This window comes from Aegilops tauschii, chromosome 1 (assembly GCF_002575655.3).
Source record: "Aegilops tauschii subsp. strangulata cultivar AL8/78 chromosome 1, Aet v6.0, whole genome shotgun sequence".
NCBI lineage: Eukaryota > Viridiplantae > Streptophyta > Magnoliopsida > Poales > Poaceae > Aegilops > Aegilops tauschii.
This window is the reverse complement of record NC_053035.3, coordinates 207,991,213-208,015,344: the sequence shown is the minus strand read 5'-3', so window position 1 is coordinate 208,015,344 and position 24,132 is coordinate 207,991,213.

The following is a 24,132-nucleotide window of genomic DNA, read 5'->3' as shown; positions in this document are numbered from 1 at the left end:
AATTATTACTGCTACCGTTACCGTTACTGTCGCTATCGTTACTATTGCTATCAAACTATCATACTACTGTGCTACTGATCACTCCATTGCAGATATTTAGTCTCCAGGTATGGTTGAATTGACAACTCAACTACTAATACTTGCAAATATCCTTTAGCTCCCCTTGTGTCGAATCAATAAAGAGACAATATCAGGTGAAAAGCCCTTCTTCAGTGGAAGCTTGGAAACTTGAGCGCTGGCCGTTGGATCCTATATGCATGGACTAGATCCACACATTACTGCTACTTAGTATTTGCATTAGAACGCCCGCTGGCAGCGCTGCTATTTTGCACATAGCCCCTCAGTGTTAGTAGAAGTAGAACTCTATCCAACAAAACTCTGCCCAGACAAGAGAAGTATATGCAGGAATGGATACTGCAAACAGAACACTTACAGTTCTATCAAAATCTTGGGCGACCAAGGCATGTTTGAGTACAGAGGCAGTAAAAGGGATCATCATAAGACAAATCTGGGGCGTCCAAATATGCAGGCACTTTGCAGTCTCTACTAGCAAAATTAGCATAACTAAGATCCATCAGTTTAACAACCACCACTTGCCTCTCACTCTAGGTTAGGTCTTTTTTCACGACGATGAACAACCTCTCTGGTTTCAGTGCATTCTCCTCGATGAACTCAAGGAAATCAAACTCGTTATGATTCCCTTGTTGCTCACACAAAGACAAAGTCTTGATGTGCGACGGGACAGACTCGATATGAATGTTCTCCTGCCAGAAGTTGAGACTAAGGTTGCTCGCGGATTGACATGGTTGGCCAGACAGTCGCCGGAGAGGAATCACCCACATCGCTCGCTGGTCCTTGATACGTCTCTGTCGTATCTACTTTTCCAAACCCTTTTGCCCTTGTTTCGGACTCTAACTTGCATGATTTGAATGGAACTAACCCGGACTGACGCTGTTTTCAGCAGACTTTCCATGGTGTTATTTATGTGCAGAAACAAAAGTTCTCAGAATGACCTGAAACTCCACGGAACGTCTATTTGGAAATAATAAAAAATCCTTGCAAAAGATGAAGACCAGGGGCCCTACCTCGTGGGCCCCTGGAGTTCCTCCGACCTCAACTCCAACTCTATATATTTTCTTTCAGGGAGAAAAAAATCAGGGAGAAGAATTCATCGCGTTTTACGATACGGAGCCGCCGCCAAGCCCTAAAACCTCTCGCGAGGGCTGATCTGGAGTCCGTTCGGGGCTCCGGAGAGGGGGATTCATCGCCGTCGTCATCATCAACCATCCTCCATCACCAATTTCATGATGCTCACCGCCGTGCGTGAGTAATTCCATCGTAGGCTTGCTGGACGGTGATGGGTTGGATGAGATCTATCATGTAATCGAGTTAGTTTTGTTAGGGTTTGATCCCTAGTATCCACTATGTTCTGAGATTGATGTTGCTATGACTTTGCTATGCTTAATGCTTGTCATTAGGGCCCGAGTGCCATGATTTCAGATCTGAACCTATTATGTTTTCATGAATATATGTGTGTTCTTGATCCTATCTTGCAAGTCTATAGTCACCTACTATGTGTTATGATCCGGCAACCCCGAAGTGACAATAATCGGGACCACTCTCGGTGATGACCATAGTTTGAGGAGTTCATGTATTCACTATGTGCTAATGCTTTGTTCCGGTTCTCTATTAAAAGGAGGCCTTAATATCCCTTAGTTTCCATTAGGACCCCGCTGCCACGGGAGGGTAGGACAAAAGATGTCATGCAAGTTCTTTTCCATAAGCACGTATGACTATATTCGGAATACATGCCTACATTACATTGATGAATTGGAGCTAGTTCTGTGTCACCCTATGTTATGATTGTTACATGATGAACCGCATCCGGCATAATTCTCCATCACCGATCCAATGCCTACAAGCTTTTCACATATTGTTCTTCGCTTATTTACTTTTCCGTTGCTGCTGGTACAATCACTACAAAACACCAAAAATATTACTTTTGCTACCGTTACTTTTGTTACCGTTACCACTACTATCATATTACTTTGCTACTAAACACTTTGCTGCAGATACTAAGTTATCCAGGTGTGGTTGAATTGACAACTCAGCTGCTAATACTTGAGAATATTCTTTGGCTCCCCTTGTGTCGAATCAATAAATTTGGGTTGAATACTCTACCCTCGAAAACTGTTGCGATCCCCTATACTTGTGGGTTATCAAGACTATTTTCTGGCGCCGTTGCCGGGGAGCATAGCTCTATTCTTTGAGTCACTTGGGATTTATATCTGCTGGTCACTATGAAGAACTTGAAAGACACTAAGACAACAATTTATCCCTCAACTACGAGGGGAGGTAAGGAACTGCCATCTAGCTCTTCACTTGATTCACCTTCTGTTTTGAGTAAGCTTGCGACACCTAAACCTGCTTCTGCTATTCGTTCTGATATGTCGCATGTTATTGATGATGCCACATCTGCTATGCATGATACTTATGATGAAACTACTTCTATGCTTGATACTACTGTACCCCTTGGTGAATTTCTTGATGAACAAATTGCTAGGGCTAGAGAGAAAGAAATTATTGAAACTGATTATATTGATGAAAGTGATGATGAAAACTTGCCTATTATTCCTGAGGGTTATGTTTTTGATAAACAAGCTTCTTTAGCTATTTTAGCTTGCAAAGATAGATATGAGCTCAAGAGATTATTAGCTAAATGGAATCAGCAATCTCTTAATGATAGAATGAGACATGACCCTGCTTTTGCAACTTCACCTATCTGTGTTACCGATAAGGATTATGAATTCTCTGTTGATCCTGATATAATTACTTTGGTTGAATCTGATCCTTTTCATGGCTATGAATCTGAAACTGTTGTGGCACATCTTACTAAATTAAATGATATAGCCACCCTGTTCACTAATGATGAGAGATCTCGCTACTTTTATATCCTTAAAATATTTCTGTTCTCATTAAAGGGTGATGCTAAGATATGGTTTAATTCCCTTGATCCTGATTGTGTGCGTAATCCCCAGGATATGATTTATTACTTCTCTGCTAAATATTTCCCTGCTCATAAGAAACAAGCTGCTTTAAGGGAAATATACAACTTCATGCAAATTGAAGAAGAGAGTCTCCCACAAGCTTGGGGGAGGCTTCTCAAGCTACTTAATGCTTTGCCTGATCATCCTCTTAAGAAAAATGAAATACTTGATATCTTTTATAATGGACTAACCGATGCTTCCAGAGATTACCTGGATAGTTGTGCTGGTTCTGTTTTCAGGGAAAGAACACCAGATGAAGCTGAAATCCTATTGAATAATATGTTGGCAAATGAAAATAATTGGACACTTCCTGAGCCAGGTCCTGAGCCTATTCCTAAACCAACTCTGAAGAAGAGAGGTGTTCTATTTCTCAGTCCTGAAGATATGCAAGAGGCAAAGAAATCTATGAAAGAAAAAGGTATTAAAGCTGAAGATGTTAAGAATTTACCTCCTATTGAAGAAATACATGGTCTTAATCTACCGCCTGTTGAAGAAACATATGATCTTAATCCATTACCTACTGAAGAACCTCATGGTCTTAATAACCCGACACAGGTAGTAAAGGTAAATTCTCTCTATAGATATGATAGAGCTGAAATCCCTCCTACTAAAATTGCTAGCCAATGCTTGGATGAGTTTGATAATTTTATGGTTAAGCAAGAAGATTTCAATGCTTATTTTGGTAGACAATTAAAACAAAATGCTTATATGATTGAACACTTGGGTAATTACATGGCTGATGTTAGAGGTGAACTTAAACTCATTACTAAACATGCTTCTATGGTTACCACTCAAGTAGAACAAGTGCTTAAAGCTCAAAATGATTTGCTCAATGAAATGAATAGTAAGAAAAATGATTATGCTATTAGAGTGGCTACTAGAACTGGTAAGATGACTCCGGAACCTTTGTATCCTGAAGGCCAACCTAAGAGAATTGAGCAAGATTCTCAGAGAAATAATATTGATGCACCTAGTTCTTCTAAAAAGAAGAAAAAGGAAAATGATAGGACTTTGCATGCTCCTAGTGAACCTATTGCTGAAACACAATCTGGTAATGAACATGAACCTAGTGAAAATGTTAATGTGATGTTCATGATGATGCTCAACCTAGTAATGATAATGATGTAGAAATTGAACCTGTTGTTGATCTTGATAACCCACAATCAAAGAATCAACGTTATGATAAGAGAGACTTTGTTGCTAGGAAACATGGTAAAGAAAGAGAACCATGGGTTCAGAAACCCATGCCTTTTCCTCCCAAACCATCCAAGAAAAAGCATGATTAGGATTTTGAGCGCTTTGCTGAAATGATTAGACCTATCTTTTTGCGTATGCGATTAACTGATATGCTCAAAATGAATCCTTATGCTAAGTATATGAAAGAAATTGTCACTAATAAAAGAAAGATACCGGAAGCTAAGATTTCCACCATGCTTGCTAATTATACTTTTAAGGGTGGAATACCAAAGAAACTTGGAGATCCAGGAGTACCTACTATACCATGCTCCATTAAAAGAAATTATGTTAAAACTGCTTTATGTGATCTTGGAGCCGGTGTTAGTGTTATGCCTCTCTCTTTATATCGTAGACTTGACTTGAATAAGTTAACACCTACTGAAATATCTTTGCAAATGGCTGATAAATCTACTGCTATACCTGTCAATATTTGTGAGGATGTTCCTGTTGTGGTTGCAAACGTTACTATTTTAACGGACTTTGTTATTCTTGATATTCCCGAGGACGATAGCATGTCTATTATTCTTGGAAGACCTTTTTTGAATACTGCAGGGGCTGTTATTGATTGCAACAAAGGCAATGTCACTTTTCATGTTAATGGTAATGAGCATACGGTACACTTTCCGAGGAAACAACCTCAAGTTCATAGTATCAAATCTATTGGAAAAATTCCATCAATTATATTTGGAGGTTTTGAATTTCCTCTTCCTACTGTCAAGAAGAAATATGATATTCTTATTATTGGGGATGTGCATATCCCCGTTGAGGTAACATAGTGTTATTCAAAATTTCTATGGTTCCATGACTATTCGGAATGAGTTTGTTAACAAGACTTGATCCACCTTGTTAGTGGATTCCTTTTGATGAGCATGAGATAGATGAAACTAGAAGGCACAACCTTCTGTACCCTCTTTCTACTTTCTATTATTTAGTTGAAATAAAGTAAAAATAGTATTTTTCTGTCTGTTTTCTAATTTATCCATGCAATATAAAAATACGCCGAAAATAAAAGTTCTCCAAATGCCCTGAAAATGGAATATGATTTTTTTCTAGAATATTTGAGAATTTCTGGCACTGAGAACACATCAGGAGGGGCAAGCACCTGGCCACGAGGGTGGAGGGCGCGCCCTACCCCCCAGGGCGCCCCCCTGCCTCGTGGGCCCATGGTGGCCCTCCTCCACTTATTCCTGCACCCATACACTCCTTCTTCCTCCCACAAACACCAATATCCAGCTCAAGCACGAGTTCTAGCTCATTTTGCTGCGATTTTCGATCTCCTTGCTCAAAGCACCTCTCACAAAACTGCTTGGGGAGATTGTTCCTAGGTATGTGACTCCTCCATTGGTCCAATTAGTTTTTGCTCTAGTGCTTTATTCATTGCAAATTTGTGCTTCCTAGGTGACCATGTTCTTGAGCTTGCATGTCAAATTTATATGGTTCCAAGTATTTCTAATGATTGATATAATCTCTAGGCACTTGTAGGAGTAGTTGCTATCAATTCTATTAAGGTTGGTTCACTTTTGTTTGAAGTTACTAAAAATTTCAGAAATTTTTCAGAGGAAGAAATATGCTTAGGAAAATGTTCCAAGGTGGTTCTTCAAGGAAGCAAGGACCCAGGCTTGCAATGCGTGATGCTGACGAGGAGCCACCAAGGGACGCTCCTGTGCGGCCCTGCGAATGGCCTTCAGAAAATTTTATGGATCGAGCGGGAATCAAGGAAGAATTTAATGCATATTTGCGTAACGCTGATCTTGTGAGCTTTGAGGCAGAGAAGTGCAGCCATTACCATCATCTCAGTAGTTCATTTGTGAGGAGGTTTGAATTTTCATCTTCACGTAATTCTCCAACTGTCATGTTTGATCTTTATGAAAAATCTTATACCATGGACTTAGAGGATTTTACTTCTGCTTGCAAACTTCCACAATGGGGTAGTATTAGTGAACCCCGTAAATCTGAATTTAGAAACTTTCTTGCTGGTATAACCGTGGGGGAATCTAGAGATATAGCACAAGCTACCATAGGGAGCATTCATTTTCCTGCTATACATTATTTTGCTCTCTTCATAGGTAGGTGCATAAATGGTAAAGATGAAGCATGTCATATGTGTGTGCCTGACCTCAGTATTCTTAGGAGTGCTGTGTTAGGAGACAAATCTTATAATTTGGGAGCCATTGTTGCACGTAGGTTGCATAATAATAGATTTAATGGAGATTTCTTTGGTGGAATTTATGCAACCCGCTTAGCTGATTTTCTTGGCGTGGACGTTCATGAGGATGACATTGAGTTGCCTCCTACTTATTTAGACTACAATTCTATGGTCTATCACCAGTTTGTCGAGAGGAATGAATCATCTCTCCGATATCGCTTAATCTTTGACAGACGTCATGCTTTCCGTATTACTCTTCCTGCTCCTGCCTTCTTTGATTATCAGGCAAAAGGAAGACATTTTATCACCAGAGAGGAGGCAGATGAGTACGAGAGAAGGGCGGAGGCAGCTCGCCGCCACGCTGTAGCTCAGGAGGCAATAACCGCTGCATCGCAGTACGACCCCAGCTACACCTACGGGTAACCGCCAGGCCATCCGTGGCAATGAACCAACTTAGGCCAAAAGCCTAAGCTTGGGGGAGTACGTATTTCCCACCAACATTACATTTACGTTTACGCACACTCATTGCTGGATGTCGGTGCTCATACTTTTTCACTGTAATATCCATGCTAGTTTCTTTTCTTTTTCTTGCTTTCTTCTTGTGTGTTTGTTAAACCTTAAGAAAAACCAAAAAAAATATTAGTAATAGCTTCTAGTTAGTTTACTTTTCTTGCCGTAGTAGTAACTAAAAGAAAACCCAAAAAGATTTCCCATTCTTATTTTGCTTGTTGGGAGCTTTCCCGTGTAAATAGTTTTTATTTTTTTCTTTTCTTTGGGGGTCGATAGGAGAAGACCATGATTAAATTCTTGAAGTGACTCTTATTTGCATTATTGTTGATTTAACCAAAAGTCCATATTGCCTTGACTTCTCCTGTTTATTGAATGCTCGCAGATTCCAGCTTAGTCCAATGCACGTGCACTCTTATTATTATTCACATCGTTCGGTCGTGTAAGTGAAAGGCAATTATGATGATATATGATGGACTGACTGAGATGAGAAAAGCTGGTATGAACTCGACCTCTCTTGTTTTTGTAAATATGATTAGTTCATCATTCCTCATTCAGCCTATTATGAATAAACATGTTTGCATTGACAATTAGAGATCATAGTTGCTCGTGCCATGCTTGATTAGCTATGAGTTATAATGGTTTACCTTGCGTGCTAACATGCTATTAAAATGGTTGTGATGTGGTATGATGGGGTGGTATCCTCCTTCGAATGATTTAAGTGACTTGACTTGGCACATGTTCACACATGTAGTTGAAACAAAATCAACATAGCCTTCATGATATTTATGTTCATGGTGGATTATATCCTACTCATGCTTGCATCCAATGTTTATTAATTTTAATGCATGCTCATGACTGTTGTCGCTCTCTAGTTGGTCGCTTCCCAGTCTTTTGCTAGCCTTCACTGGTACTAAGCGGGAATACTGCTTGTCCATCCAATCCCTTAAACCCCAAAGTTATTCCATATGAGTCCACTATACCTTCCTATATGCGGTATCTACCTGCCGTTCCAAGTAAATTTGTATGTGCCAAAATCTAAACCTTCAAATTAACATTCTGTTTTGTATGCTCGAATAGCTCATGTATCAACTAGGGCTGCCCTTATCTTCCAGGTTAGGCGGGTTATTCTCAAGAGGAGTGGACTCCGCTCCTCACTCACGAGAAAATGGCTGGTCACCGGGATGCCCAGTCCCATGCTTTATGCAAACTAAATCGAAATAATTGCAAACAAAACTCCCCCTGGGACTGTTGCTAGTTCGAGACACTCGTTGTTTCGAGCAAGTCATGGATTGATGCTTGTTGGTGGAGGGGGGTATAAACTTTACCATTCTGTTTGGGAACCGCCTATAATGTGTGTAGCATGGAAGATATCGCCATCTCTTGGTTGTTATGTTGACAATGAAAGTATGCCGCTCAAAATTTTATTTATCTCTATTTCAAAACCGAGCTCTAGCACCTCTACAAATCCCTGCTTCCCTCTGGGAAGGGCCTATCTATTTACTTTTATGCTGAGTCATCACCCTCTTATTAAAAAGCACTAGCTGGAGAGCACAGCTGTCATTTGCATCCATTACTATTAATTTATATTGGGTATGACTATGACTGGATCTCTTTTACCATGAATTACAATGTCTAGTCAGTCCTTGATCTTTAAAGGTGCTCTGCATTTATGTTTTGCGGTCTCAGAAAGGGCTAGCGAGATACCATCTTGTTATATCATATCATGATTGTTTTGAGAAAGTGTTGTCATCCGAGATTTATTATTATGACTCGCTAGTTGATTATGCCATTGATATGAGTAAACATGATACCTAAGAGTTATTGCAAATGTGGTTAGTCATAATCTTTCCTGAAAACTTGAATGCTGGCTTGACATATTTACAACAACAAGAGCAAACAGAGTTTGTAAAAGTTTTTCTTTATCACTTTCAGTTTATCAATTGAACTGCTTGAGGACAAGCAAAGGCTTAAGCTTGGGGGAGTTGATACGTCTCCGTCGTATCTACTTTTCCAAACACTTTTGCCCTTGTTTTGGACTCTAACTTGCATGATTTGAATGGAACTAACCCGGACTGACGCTGTTTTCAGCAGACTTTCCATGGTGTTATTTATGTGCAGAAACAAAAGTTCTCGGAATGACCTGAAACTCCACGGAACGTCTATTTGGAAATAATAAAAAATCCTTGCAAAAGATGAAGACCAGGGGGACCTACCTTGTGGGCCCCCTGGAGCTCCTCCGACCTTAACTCCAACTCTATATATTTGCTTTCGGGGAGAAAAAAATTGGGGAGAAGAAATCATCGTGTTTTATGATACGGAGCCGCCGCGAAGCCCTAAAACCTCTCGGGAGGGCTGATCTAGAGTCCGTTCGGGGCTCCGGAGAGGGGGATTCATCGTTGTCGTCATCATCAACCATCCTACATCACCAATTTCATGATGATCACCACCGTGCGTGAGTAACTCCATCATAGGCTTGCTGGACGGTGATGGGTTGGATGAGATCTATCATGTAATCGAGTTAGTTTTGTTAGGGTTTGATCCCTAGTATCCACTATGTTCTGAGATTGATGTTGCTATGACTTTGCTATGCTTAATGCTTGTCACTAGGGCCCGAGTGCCATGATTTCAGATCTGAACCTATTATGTTTTCATGAATATATGTGTGTTCTTGATCCTATCTTGCAAGTCTATAGTCACCTACTATGTGTTATGATCCGGCAACCCCGAAGTGACAATAATCGGGACCACTCCCGGTGATGACCACAGTTTGAGGAGTTCATGTATTCACTATGTGCTAATGCTTTGTTCCGGTTCTCTATTAAAAGGAGGCCTTAATATCCCTTAGTTTCCATTAGGACCCCGCTGCCACGGGAGGGTAGGACAAAAGATGTCATGCAAGTTCTTTTCCGTAAGCACGTATGACTATATTCGGAATACATGCCTACATTACATTGATGAATTGGAGCTAGTTCTGTGTCAACTTATGTTATGATTGTTACATGATGAACCGCATCCGGCATAATTCTCCATCACCGATCCAATGCCTACGAGCTTTTCACATATTGTTCTTCGCTTATTTACTTTTCCGTTGCTGCTGGTACAATCACTACAAACACCAAAAATAATACTTTTGCTACCGTTACTTTTGTTACCATTACCATTACTATCATATTACTTTGCTACTAAACACTTTGCTGCAGATACTAAATTATCCAGGTGTGGTTGAATTGACAACTCAACTGCTAATACTTGAGAATATTCTTTGGCTCCCCTTGTGTCGAATCTATAAATTTGGGTTGAATACTCTACCCGCGAAAACTGTTGCGATCCCCTATACTTGTGGGTTATCAGTCCTGCGCGGAACAAAGGGTTCGTGCTATAGGAAAGCACCATCTCCCCACAACTCTCCTAATCCTAGCTGTTAATGGGGAAGAAATTCGAATTCGAATCGGGATTGGCTGGCTCCATAGGAAAAGGAACGGGATGACTCAGCCTCCATTGGGGATATTTCTGTACCGAGGTACAGGATTGTTGTGAGGTTCTATTTGCAATCTGTACAACTTTTCATCTCAGAACGCACATTTCCTATCCAACGGCACAAGATCAGGTTTCCGTGCTTTCACTGAATGTATGGTTTCCACTAGATATGTACTCATCAATAAATTTGGGTTGAATACTCTACCCTTGAAAACTGTTGCGATCTCCTACACTTGTGGGTTATCAAGACCTTTTTCTGGCGCCATTGCCGGGGAGCATAGCTATATTTGTTAAGTCACTTGGGATTTATATCTGCTGATCACGATGAAGAATCTTAATGATGGTAGAACCAAGATCGTTCCCTCTTAGACGAGGGGAGGTAAGGACCTGCCATCTAGCTCTACACTTGATTCACCTTCTGTTTTGAGTAAGCTTGCGACACCACCACCATCTATTAATTTTGATATGTCACAAGTAATTGGTGATGCTACTTCTGCTATGAATTATGCTTATGATGATGCTAGTACTTCGCTTGATAACACTGTTCCACTAGGCGGATTTCTTGATGAATGATACGTCTCCAATGCATCTATAATTTATGAAGTATTCATGCCATGTTTACAACAATTTTATATGGTTTTTGTATGATTCGTGGAACTAACCCAGATTGACGCTGTTTTCAGCAGAATTACCGTGGTGTTGTTTTTTGTGCAGAAATAAAAGTTCTCCAAATGCAGCAAAACTTTTTGACGATTTTTTGGAACAGAAGAGGCACTATAATCTTCATGGGAGGGCCAGAAGAGCCACGAGGGACCCACTACCTATTAGGGCGCGCTAGGGGAATGGCTCGCCCTGGTGGGTAGTGGGCCCCTCGAAGCCCATCTTAGCGCGAGACTGACACCAAAAAATCCTATAAATACAGAAACCCCCAGAAACAACCCTAGATGAGAAGTTCCGCCGCCGCAAGCCTTTGTATCCACGAAAACTCAATTGGGAGCCCGTTTCGACACCCTGCCGGAGGGGAAATCATCACCGGAGGCCATCCTCATCATCCCGGCGGCCACCATGATGAGGAGGGAGTATTCCACCCTCGGGGCTGTGGGTTTGTACTAGTAGTTATGTGTTTGATATATATATCTCTCTCTCTGTAGCGACCCGACCCGAATGGATCGAAGCCTCTGTGCTTAAGTGTCATCCCTGGATCGGTACTGCTGACACACACAGTACTCGAGGATTTATAACAGAGTTCAATCACACACTTATTACATCAAGTGTCTCAAAAAGAATACTTATTACAATGATATGGATGAAGGCCATCTAAATAAGATAACTATGGAAGCATCAAAGATAAATGAGTCCATCCAACTACACGTCAATACTGAGTGCATGACAACGACCTGGTGCACCTTACTCTTCGTCTGAAAATTCTGCAACATGATACGTTGCAGCCGTGTAGGTCAACACATGGAATATGCTGGCATGATAACACTATAGAGGTAATGATGCAAAAACAACTATCACTACATGCATATATGGCTGGTGGAGGGTCTAAGTTTAATATTTGCATAAAGCCAATTTTTCCCTACAACAAAGGAATAGATTTTATTTAACTACCAAGTTTTTGACATTTAGTGAGAAGGTTCCTCCAACTCAATCCCAAAGTAATATTAATAACCCAAAAAAAATTCATTATGTAATGTGATGAGATCAAATCAATAATTCAATACCAGATACTCAAGATGTCCATAACCAGGGACACAGATAACCATGATTAGTTTATACACTCTGCAGAGGTTTGCGCACTTTTCCCCACAAGACTCGATCTCCTCCGTTGGATTTCTGGCACTACATGATGTTTGAGAAACGGATCATCGAGACAGTCTTTCCAAAGCATTAACTCTTTACTATGGGTAGACAGTACCACCTACTTTCCCCTACATCTGCTAGCCTACCACTGAAAGAGGGCACACAACATACTCAACTATTTCAGAGCCCATAATGGCTTGTGGCTGCAAACAGAAGTTTCTAGCATGAATAATCTTATGATCCCTTTGAGCCTGGGTGGCATTCCATAGGATGATCACACGGGTACTCCGGGATATCCTAGGACATCACTGGATTGCTCCAGGTGCCCGCAACCAATCCACCCAGATGTGTATTAAAGTAGCCACCTTAAGTTTCCCTTAGTTAATATCTCTCACATCTTGCATGAATCTCACATACCAATCCACGTCTACGAGCATAGCAAGCAATATGAGCATAACGTATATTCCCAGGGTTGATGAAGGACAATAGGTTCCTACCTTAACAACTACTTCCCATATACACATGTTACCAATCCTAATCATGCAATGTTTGAGGGTTGAAACTAATGCATAAAAACAGGGTAATAAAGGGATATGATAAAAGTGTTACTTGCCTTGCCGACGATCGGAAAACCCTAGAGACTCGTAGTAGCAAGCTTCGCACTCCGGAAACTCTATCATGAACAAACAATAGCATACATAAGCACTCAAGCATAAGATGCAAATGTAAAACCAAAATAAAAGATCTAACAGAAAGTATAAGAAGAACTTTGATTTGCAAAAAGAATCGATCAAATCAGAAATACGAAACTCAAAGTACGATCAAAAGAAGTTCGAATTCAAATCTGCTTGAAACCAAATTTTAAATTTTCAAAATCATATTCAAGTTGTTTATCTGGATAGAAGAAAACAAGACGAAGAATTTGGCATTCGTTTCGTTGGATTTGGATAAGCGAGCAAAAAGTTGTGAGGGTTTAAAGATCAGGGACTAATCTATAAGAAAACTAATCGCGGATAGGTCCCTGGCCGGAAATAAAACTAAAAAGAAAAATCTAACGAACGAACGTTCGCTAACAGAACCTAATGAACGAAAACGTTCACTAACAGATCTAAACGAACGAATGTTCGTAAATTAAACTAACCTAATAAAATAAACCGACCAAAAAATAAAAATCGAAACTTAAAGAAAAACCAGGGCGGGTTTCGGCGGTTATACTGGTTCACGAAAAAACCCGGCAGCGGCGGATCGGATCGCGGCGGCGGCGGCTCCAGCGACGCGGGGCGGCGACGGGGTGGTGCGGCGGCAGCGACGGGCGGCTCTGGCGGTGTAGGCGACGGGGTGGTGCGGCGGCTGGCAGCGGTGGGGCTGTACCGTCGGCTCGAGGCGGCGGGAGGCGTCGGCGGCTTGGTGGAGGAGAGGGCCGGGGGGCGGCGGCTTATAAGGAGCCCCGGGGAGGGGGGCGTCCGACTTGGGCAGGAGGCCGGCCGACAGTGTGCGGCGCTCGGACTCCGGAGGAGTCCGGCTCGGGCGCGGGGTGGAAGGCGGTGGCGCGGTTTGGGTCCGGAAGATTTTCTTTTTTTAAATAAGTTCGCCACGAAGAAAAATCCAAATAAACATAAAAAAATCCTAAAAATTTTAGAAACAATTTTCACCGTCCTCTCCTAATATTTAGGACAAAGTGAACATTTTTCTAGGCTAAATGCAATTTTAAAAATGCACATTTCCCTAATTTACCCAAATAAAATTCAAATAAAATATAATTTTACTCAAAATTAAATTTCCAACATTTCCTAGCTGTTTTAAAGAAATCATATTATCTTCTCTCATTTATTTAAATTGAAATAATTGGAAAAATAATTTGCATAAAACCACTTTGATCCAATTACCAATTTTGAAAAAATTAAAAATGTATTTTTGTGAATACCTCCAACTCTCTCAATTGGTCCTTGAGTTGCTTAAGGCTTCTAGGATCAAAATGTCCAAATAAACTAAATTCAAAAATCCACAAATCATGGATGCATATGATGACCTAATGATTAACATCCAAATTGGAAATTGGGATGTTACACACACACTCTCTCTCTCTCGTGTTCTTGATTTGACACGATCTTGATGTACCGCGAACTTTGTTAATATAGTTGGATCATATGGTGTTTTTACCTCTCTATCTTGTTGTGATGAATTGAGTTTTCCCCTTTGAGGTTTCACTATTATTGGATTGAAAACTTTTATGGATTTGAGAACACTTGATGTATGTCTTGCATATTAATACCCGTGGTGACAATGGGGTATTATATTCACTACAAAAAAAAGACACTTCCGTGATGATACGTGTTTGTCACAGTAGGTCACATTTTCTGTCATGCATGTACATCCATGAAAAAATTATGACAGAATCAAGATAGTCATACCTGTGCTGTCGTAGAAGTGTTCCATGACATTACCAAAATTATCATCATGGAAGTGTTCACTTCCATGATGATAAATGCCGCGTCATGGAAGTGCTTTTGTCAAGGGTGACCGACACGTGGCATCCACCATAACGGAACATCGTTAAGCTATCAGGTCCGGTTTTGGATCCGATAACCCGTTAATAGCCCAGACCAATGGGAATTTCGACGTGTAAAATACTCATTGGCCGGAGGAAACACGTGTTTGCTCACCGTTGGGACAAGTGTCACTCATCCAATGGGCGAGATGCGCCTATAATACGTTGACACGTGGACCGGCCCAAAAGTGGCCCATAAAGATTAAATGGGCCGGCCCAACTAAAGGCCCCCAAAATTTAGCGGGCCATAATGGGCCGGCCCAACAAATGGCCCACAAAATTTAGTGGGACATAATGGGCCGGCCCCACAAATGGCCCACAAGATTTAGCGGGCCATAATGGGCCGGCCCAGCTAAAGGCCCACAAGATTTTGCAGACCATAATGGGCCGGCCCAGCTAAAGGCCCAACATTCTCAGTTAAGGCCCATACGTCTAGTGTCAAATCGGCCCGTCAACGGCCCGTCCTAAACTTGTCATCATCGCGGCCATGGTCACTTTTGGCCCGTTAACAGTCCGCTAAGAATTTGGGCCGAATTACGGCCTGGTGTGTTTCCGGCCTGTTAAAGGTCCTACTTCATTTGGGCCCATTTATAGGCCATTGAAACTTTCAGCCCATAGACGACCGTGAAGGATATGGGTCATATTCGGCCATGTCTGACATTCGGCGTGTTAGAGGCCCGCTACAGATTTGGGCCACTTTCAGCCCGTTGCGACGTTCGGCCTGTTAACGTCGGACGAAATCCATGTGCCATATGTGGCCAATGCCACATCGGGCCTACTAACGACCCATATAAAAATGACACTAATCAAGTCCGGCTGAACTTCCGGCCTGTTAAAGGCCCGTGTAGTAGGTTGGCGCATTTACGGCCCATCTGAATTTCGGCCTGTGGATGATCCGCATTGTAAATGGGCCACCATTTCGGCTTGCTGAGACCAGTGGGTTATTTGGCACAATCAGGGCCCAATCTACCTTTCGGCCTATTAAAGGCCCATGTTTTTTTATGGGGTCGATATATTTACACATGTAAACAGCTTATTATTACTGAGGGCCCAAATTATATTTAGGCCTGTTAAAGGCCCACTATGGGCACAGGCCTACCTGAAAAATATGAAAGCTTATGCTGATTTAGGCCCAGATATTTTTAGTGGGCTACATGCAAATTTCGGCCCAGAATCGTTTTTAGCCCAATTGGAATGGGCCCAACGAATGTTGCCATGTTGGGCTCCTACGAAGCTTTCGGCCGAATACATTACTAAGATAAACCTACACTATAAAAAATAGCATCATAATTACTGCAGCCTTTGGCAGCATCATAAATGCTGTATGACAACAAAATAAATTCCAACCATACAACAAAAGGCCTATTGGCATAAAGTTTACAGTCCTTGTAGATAAAAGCACCATCAGATGTATAGAAAGCACATATCATTTGACCTGAGTGCTTATGTTTCAGGCTGCAGAATCTGATGGAGCAGCACGATCTTCCCCTTTTTTCCGCCATTGCTCTTGAACAACGAAGCAAATGTCTGATAGTCTAGTTTCAAAACCATTCATATCTTCACGACATTTGTCAACCACTATTTTTGTTTTCGACACAACGTCCATTAGGGATTAGACTTGTGTCTGGAGCACATATATATCACTCTGTCTAGCCGGAAGATTTTGTTCAGTAGGTGATTTGGACGAGGTTACCTTGACAACCAACCCAGAATTACGCAGGAAGGTGCTTTTTGCACTGTTAGTGGAGAGATACTGACGCACTGCAGCAAGAGGTGACGTTGTGCCTGTGGTAGCCTCGTCACCTTCAGGTGGTTGTGGCTGTTCAATCATTTGTTCCATAGCTTGCTGAAAGTTTGAACTTGTAGATTAGTGTACCAGATAAGTTACTAATGAGAAAAAAACAAACAAAATAGGTTTCACGTTTATACATAACTTATTTTGGTGAACTACTTTAATACATTAGCATGTATTGTAGTGCCAACTACATAATAAAATCACTTTCAGAACATATGTCCATGTAGCATGCCTACTGTATTGTCTATTTCCTCATATTCATTGACATCTAAGGATAAAGAGACATGGTTTAATGTAGGATAAAGAGACATCATTCATATCATGGGCAAACAGATATAAAACAAACAAGCTATTCTATCATTGTGTGCGCACGTGAACATCACAACTAGATTACAGATCAAGACCAAAAGAATATCCTTCATCTCTTTTAAACCATGTAAGGTGAAATGATACGTTGAGACAACTGTGTATAAAAGTGAACAGAGTAACTGACATTGGCTGCAAACAAGGCAATTAAATGAACACATCACAGTACCAATTAGTTCAAAGGCAGGAGGAGTATGGACTTACAATAGCGGCCTGAACTGGTGTGCTCATGCCCTTCATCTTGCTGGTGTGGCAATCCTTGAAGATTTGCACTGCATTCGGTTCAGGTTCTTTTTGGTCCGCACGGGTTTTCCTCTGTATTTGGAACAAGTCAATATAGATATGATAATATGGCACAGAAAAAAAGAAGGAAGTAGCACCTATTTACAAGAGCCTCGCAGTGTGCAATATAGCTACGAGATCCTGTTGTCTATTGGAATTTCACTTTAGAACGGTTGGTCTTGTTCTTCAAACATTTAGCCTAGAAGAAGATACACTTGTAAGGCACATACATAAATACAAGTTCAATATGTGGTCTGATCAAATGCATATACCCTACCTGATACTTGGGATCAGACCAGTGTTTAACAAGGGTTGTCCAGTCTTCATCTGTAATATATTCCACTGGAGATGTTTGGGCGATTTCATTGTTAGCCTTGCCTTCAAAGTGAGATTTTCTAAGGTGGTACCGATACTGTCGTAGAGCAGACTGAAAAACATGAGTGCATGCTTGTTTAGTTGCATCATCTTTCGGATCCAAATTGAACCTCATCTGTTGAAAAAAGAATGTGAGTCTTATTAGGAGGAAGCTAGAAAGTATGGCACAGAGCAAGACAATATTACAAATTGCAATGAGTAACATTACTTACGGATAAATGGTCAAGGAAGGTGTTAAAATGGGTATTGTCTTTCTCATTCCTGTACTGGATCCACGTTGGGAGGATATGTGCATGACACCTAACGGCAATGGCTGCCTCTGATACTAACTTGGTTGACTCTGTAGCATCACGTGGCCTTTTTAAACCTGCCTCAAAATGGATCTCCATTCTTCCTCCTTTAGATTTTGTTAGTCTGTCAAGCATTATCCCTGATGTCTGTTTCCACTTGCGCTGCGGTGCTAGTTCAACAACAAATATGGAAATTGTTAGTGCACATCAAACTGTCAGAGTACATATAAAGGAGCATGCAACTGCAACTTGACTCGGTCAGGTACCGTCTTGGTGTTGATGCTCATGAAGTTCATCTGATCTTGCCAAGTCCTGTTGTGTCAGCAGTGCTTCGGAAGTAGTGTTAGGTGTGAATGCAGCTTGGGAACTGGCCAGTTCCGGAGAAAACGAACGAGTAACTCGTTGAGATGCTGGTATAGTTGAAGCGGATGCTGCAGCTGGTGGAGCAGGTGATACTGTGTTTGTAGATTTAGCCAGTGGACTTGGACCTTCTACTGCACTATAAGTACCAGCAGAATCTCGAGGGCAGATCCTTTTTCGTTTCACCCGACGAGTAACACCATTCCCTACTATATTCTTTTCCTTGCTCTTTTTTGACTTTGCCATGTCAAGGCATACCCACAACACAAAAGAATAAAATCGCTCTTCAGAACCCATTGATGCATGATACAGACAATCAATACTTTGATGTAAGACAACCGTATGAGGATGGAATATGTAAAAAAACAGGACGGCGTGACATATTGACAGCTATGGTGTGTAAACTAAGCAGAAGGATTTTCAAGAAAATAGAAGTAATGCAAGCTAGACACCATATAAAAGATGCAACCAATATCACTCTGCCTAGTTAAAATTGTCTTGTCATAAGTGGCATTTCGAAAAATTAGAAGCAGTACAACGTAGAAACCAATGCAAGATGCAACCACTATCAAACTGCCATGTTAAAAGCGTCCAATCATGAGTGACTGATGCGGGATACACAACAGTAGTACTTTGATGTAAGAACATGGTATGATTGATAGATGCAGTGTATTCTAGACACAGAAAGGCATGTCATATGCACATGTATAACGTATAAACTCAGCAGGTGCAATTTAATCAAAATAGAAGAAATACAGGCTAGACAACATATGCAACATGAAACCAATTATCACACTGTCAACTTAGAGCAAGCACCTGCCATGGTGGAGTACGGGAGATGAACTCATCATGTAGACTTGGGACTTCAACTTCATTAGCAGTGGCAGTGGCAAATCTAGAGAGTCTCTGTTCGCGTCGGTCCGGAGGACCACCAACATCCCCTAACTTACTCTTTTCCTTCCTATTTTCTGATATTGCCTTATGAAGTCAAAACCAAAAGAAGATGAATAAAATTAGCTCTCCATAACTGGTTGATGCATGACACAGACGAACACTACTTTGATGTAAGGCAAGCGCAGGATAGGAGGATGGAATATATACAAAAAGAAGATAGCATTGCATATTCAGACGTACGATAGGAGGAGGGAATATGTATGAAAAACAGTAAGCAGAAGGCATTTCAACAAAATTAGAAGAAATGAAAGCTAGGCACCATATGAACATGCAACCAATATCACTCTATCAGGTAAAAAGTGTCTCATCGTAAGTGCCATTTCAAGAAATTAGAAGCAGTACAAGCTAGAAGACAATGCAAGATGCAACCTACATCACACTCCCAAGTTAAATGTGTCTTATGGCTAAGTGATCGTTGCAGGTATAAGTTGTAAGCTACGCAGATGCAATTCAAAAAAATCAGAAGCAATACAAACTAGACATCATATGGAACACACAACCACTTATAATAGTTCCAAGTTAGAGCAAGCACCTATGATGGTGGTGTAGGGGAAGTGCGGTATTCAAGTACAGAGCTACGTTCAATATCTTCAATTAGGCTTGCTGTTTCTTGAGAATCATGTGGAGAGGATGAAACTGCACTCTTTATAAGAGTAGCGCGTCTCATACTAACACATGGGCGTGACTGTCTCATCATAAGAGATAGATGCAGGATACACAAGAACAGTAGTTTGATGTAAGAACATGGTGTGATAGGCAGATGTAGTATGTACCAAAAACAGGAAGGCGTGTCATATTCACATGTATAATGTGTAAGCTAAGGAGATGCAATTTAACAAATTAGGAGCAATACAGGCTAGGCACCATATGCAACATGCAACCAGATATCACACTGCCATGTTAGAGCCAGCACCTAGGGTTGTGGAGTAGGGGAGATGAGATTTGGAACTTGCACTGCAGTAGGAGTAGTAGGAGAATCTGCGGAGATCATCTGTTTCGGTTGCTCTAGAGGACCACCATCATTCCGTGCCTTCGTCCTTTTAGATTTTGCCTTGTCAAGTAAACACACAAGAAAAAGGAATGAAATTCGCACTTCCAAATTCGTTGATGCATGATACTGACGAACACAACTTTTATGTATGGCAACCACATTGTAGGAGGATGGAATATGTACAAAAACGCTAAGCAGAAGGCATTTCAACAAATTGGAAGCAATGCAATCTAGACACCATATGAACGATCCAACCAAAATCACTCTACCAAGTTAGATGTGTCTCATTATAAGTGGCACTTCAACAAATTAGAGGCAATACATGTTTGAAATGATATGCAAGATGCAACCAATATTACATTGTCAACTTGAAGGTGTCTCCTCAGAAGTGATTGATGAGCGATACACAGGAAAAGTAGTTTGATTAAGAACATGGTTAATACAGAGACATAATATGTACCAAAAACAGGAACGCATGTCATATTCACAGGTATAATGTGTTAACTAAGCAGATGCAATGTACCCTAATTAGAAGCATTACAAGGTAGACACCATATGCAACATGCAACCACATATCACACTGCCAAGTAAGAGCAAGCACCTGCGATGGTGGTGTGGGGGAATTGCGGTCATCAACTAGAGAGCTACGTTGACTATCTTCATTTAGCCTTGCTGTTTCTTGAGAATCATGTGGGGAGGATGACACTGCACTCTTTAAACAAGTAGCACGTCTCACAGTAACCCACTCGGGTGACTGTCTCGTCATAAGTGATTGATGAGGGATACAAAAGAACATTAGTTTGATGTACGAACATGGTTAATAGACATATGTAGTATGTATCAAAAACAGGAAGGAGTGTCATTATCAAAGGTATAATGTGTAAAGTAAGCTGATGCAATTTAAACAAATTGGAAGCAATACAAGCTAGACACCATATGCAACATGCAACCACATTTGACAGCGCGAAGTTAAAGCAAGCACCTGGAATGGTTGTGTGTGGCAATTGAGATCATCAACTGCAGAGCTAGATTTACTGTCTCCATCTGCTGGCACTGCACCCTTTAGAGCGCTGAGATGCTTAGTGCTTATCTCCGAATTACACTAGAGCGACTTCTGTCTTTTCTTTTTTGTATTCATCAACACAGCGTCAGAGTCTGAAATACCCATGCATAAAAAACAATAGTGTGAGTATGGGTGAAGTGTGTGCACAAGTAGTATAGTGTAAAGGTAGCAGATAGCAGGTCAGTGAGAAATAAATGACGAGAGACTTATGATAGCTCTACAACATGCATGGCACACGAAATTACTAGATTCTAGAATTTTGAAATATGAGCACAGGGATGGCTGGGAAATGCAGATGCTCGTCCAACACAGCACAAGGTGTGGTCCTATGAAAATAACAGTCGACTGAAAACAAATAGGTCAGTCCATTTTTTCTGCATCGTCTGATGTACAAAGAATGGGCAGATCGCCTTCATCTACCTCCAACCAGTCAGTGTTATAATCTTCCTCGAAACGCCAGCGACCACCGGCTCAGTCCCCTGCCTCCGCTCTCCCCTCGACCTCACCGCACCGCCGTGCTTGGCACCGCCCCGTCCATCCATTCAAGCCCCGCCGACCTCCAGATCGGGCACAAGCAGCTCCTACGCCCCACACCCCTATGATAGACACCGATGCACCGCTTCCCCGGCGAACATGCGGACTAGGTGCTCCGCGCGCCTAAGCGGGTGCTGCTTCTTTTAATTGCGATTCGCCTGACCCTGAATTGAAATCCAGGCGGGCTACTGACCTCTAGCAAAGGTGAAATAGTAAATGGGAGGAAACCTTGTGCATTTAGTATCATGAAGAAGATGCAGTACAAAGCGCTCAACTAGTTTCTTTCGTGGGATGAATACAGTGTGAGCACAGACGTAAGATTTGCACGAATAAAGGAAGAGGAGTACCTCTTTCTGCTAGCAGTGTTGTGTCCTCCTTCTGTTTTTCCAACGATCTTCTTGTGGTTCGCTCGAAATGAGAAGTTGTGGAGGACGGTGGAGCGTTGGACGAACCCATGGCCAAGTTGTTGAGTGTGGTGCGGTGGCCGTCTGTCGGCGGCGGGGAACCAAATCCGAGGCGTCGAACGACGGCGTAGCAGGAACAGCTCCGGTGCTGTGGACAATTGCGATAGTGGAGGGGCAGCGGTGAGGCGCTGGACGGCGTGGTTGAAGTGGTTCTGGTACGGCGCACGTCGGCGTGGGCGTCGTGGAGGCAGCTCTGCCTCGGCTTCAGCTGCGAAGTCCTTGAGGGCGTTGCGGTTGCGGTTGCGTTGGACGACGACGTCGGGGTACCGGCTCCGGCGTGACGGAGGAGGGTGGCCGTGGATTGGGCGCGATGGGGTGGAGGACGGAGGAGGCTGGGGTTTCGCGGATGGTGGAGAGGGTGTTCTGGCGCCCACGGAGTATGAATGGGGAAACAGAGGGAGGGGGAACTAAGGGTGAACAATGTTTCGTTTTGGGACGCGCTTGTTTGAAATTTGGGGAAAGTTACAAACTTTGTCCCCATCTAAAATTTCAGACATATTGCGGGTTGGAGGTAGGACAGTAATCTCAGGTGTCCCAAATGGTGGGCGGGATAGATTTCGGCCGTCGCATGGGTGTTTACGTGCCCACGGTGTATGAATGCTTCTAGGAGGCGGTTGAGACTGGCATGTTGGTGAAGTTACAAACCTACCCCAGTTTAGACCTTTGGACATCGGGGCGATAGGATACACGTGCCAGAGTCAGGATAGTAATTTCCTACCACCAAACATTAGTCTCGCGCGGTTTCGGGTGACCAGAGGCTTATTTGGCGCTTCGTTCAATATTTGGGAGCAGAAGCATTAACATTTTTGGTTCTCTTGAATTGAACTTTCAGGATTTGTCAAACTTCACAAATCTTTACTCTTGAAAGTCCTAAAAATACGATTATTTTTGAATGGATGGGGTACATTTGAATATACATTGTACATGAGTATATATTAAAAAATATGCAACTTACCTCAGTTCATGCATGGTTCCAGATATAATCTCCTTGGTTGCAAAAAAATAGTTAGACATGCGTATGAATATATAGCATGTTCAAACGCACAACAAAGATTGATGCCCCCTTTTTGATCTGATTTACAAATGCCATTATCTCGGGTTCAAATAGATGAATGCACTTCCTATGAATTCGAATCTTCGAAACCCCCCTTATGTTGAATTCAACATGTATTCTATTTCGTAGCTAACAATTTGGAATGTACCCATGTAAGTGAAAAATGTATAAAGTGCTTCACACTAACAACATGGAGTGCACTAATTAATGTTTATATATGAATTGCAAAAGCAATGCATTGCCTGTATTTCAAACCGCTCTCACTCTATGGATCGATAATATGAAATAAACACATGCACATGTTAGAATTCAATAGAGTATGGGTGTCTGATAGACCAATTTTCGTTCATACGCAAATTGCAAAATTCTTGATCTCATCCAAAAATAATAATGCCATTTATATTTTAATTTAATGCGTAGAACCGCCTTTTACACGTAGATGCGCTATGCCTCGGCCCGTTCTCACAAACGTGCTATATATCTCTCTATCTAACGCATAAGTGCGCACACTTTATATACATCGGCATTTCTCTTTCACACATGATCACAATCTCTCCCGGGGTGTCGGGGTGTCTCACGCACACACTCTCTCTGTATCTCTCTCTCTCTCTCTTTCTGACTACTATGTACCACTCTTTTCACTAATCTTAGTTGGAAAACACTATTTCTCTCACATGCATGTATACACACGCACGGTCTCTACTAGCCCTCTATACGCACATATATGTTCCTACGTGTCTCCCGCACGCACATTATCTTTAGGCCTCCCTCGCACACATCCTCCCCCCCCCCCACAGACACACCTCTCTCTTAGTAGTTGGCAGATATGATTCC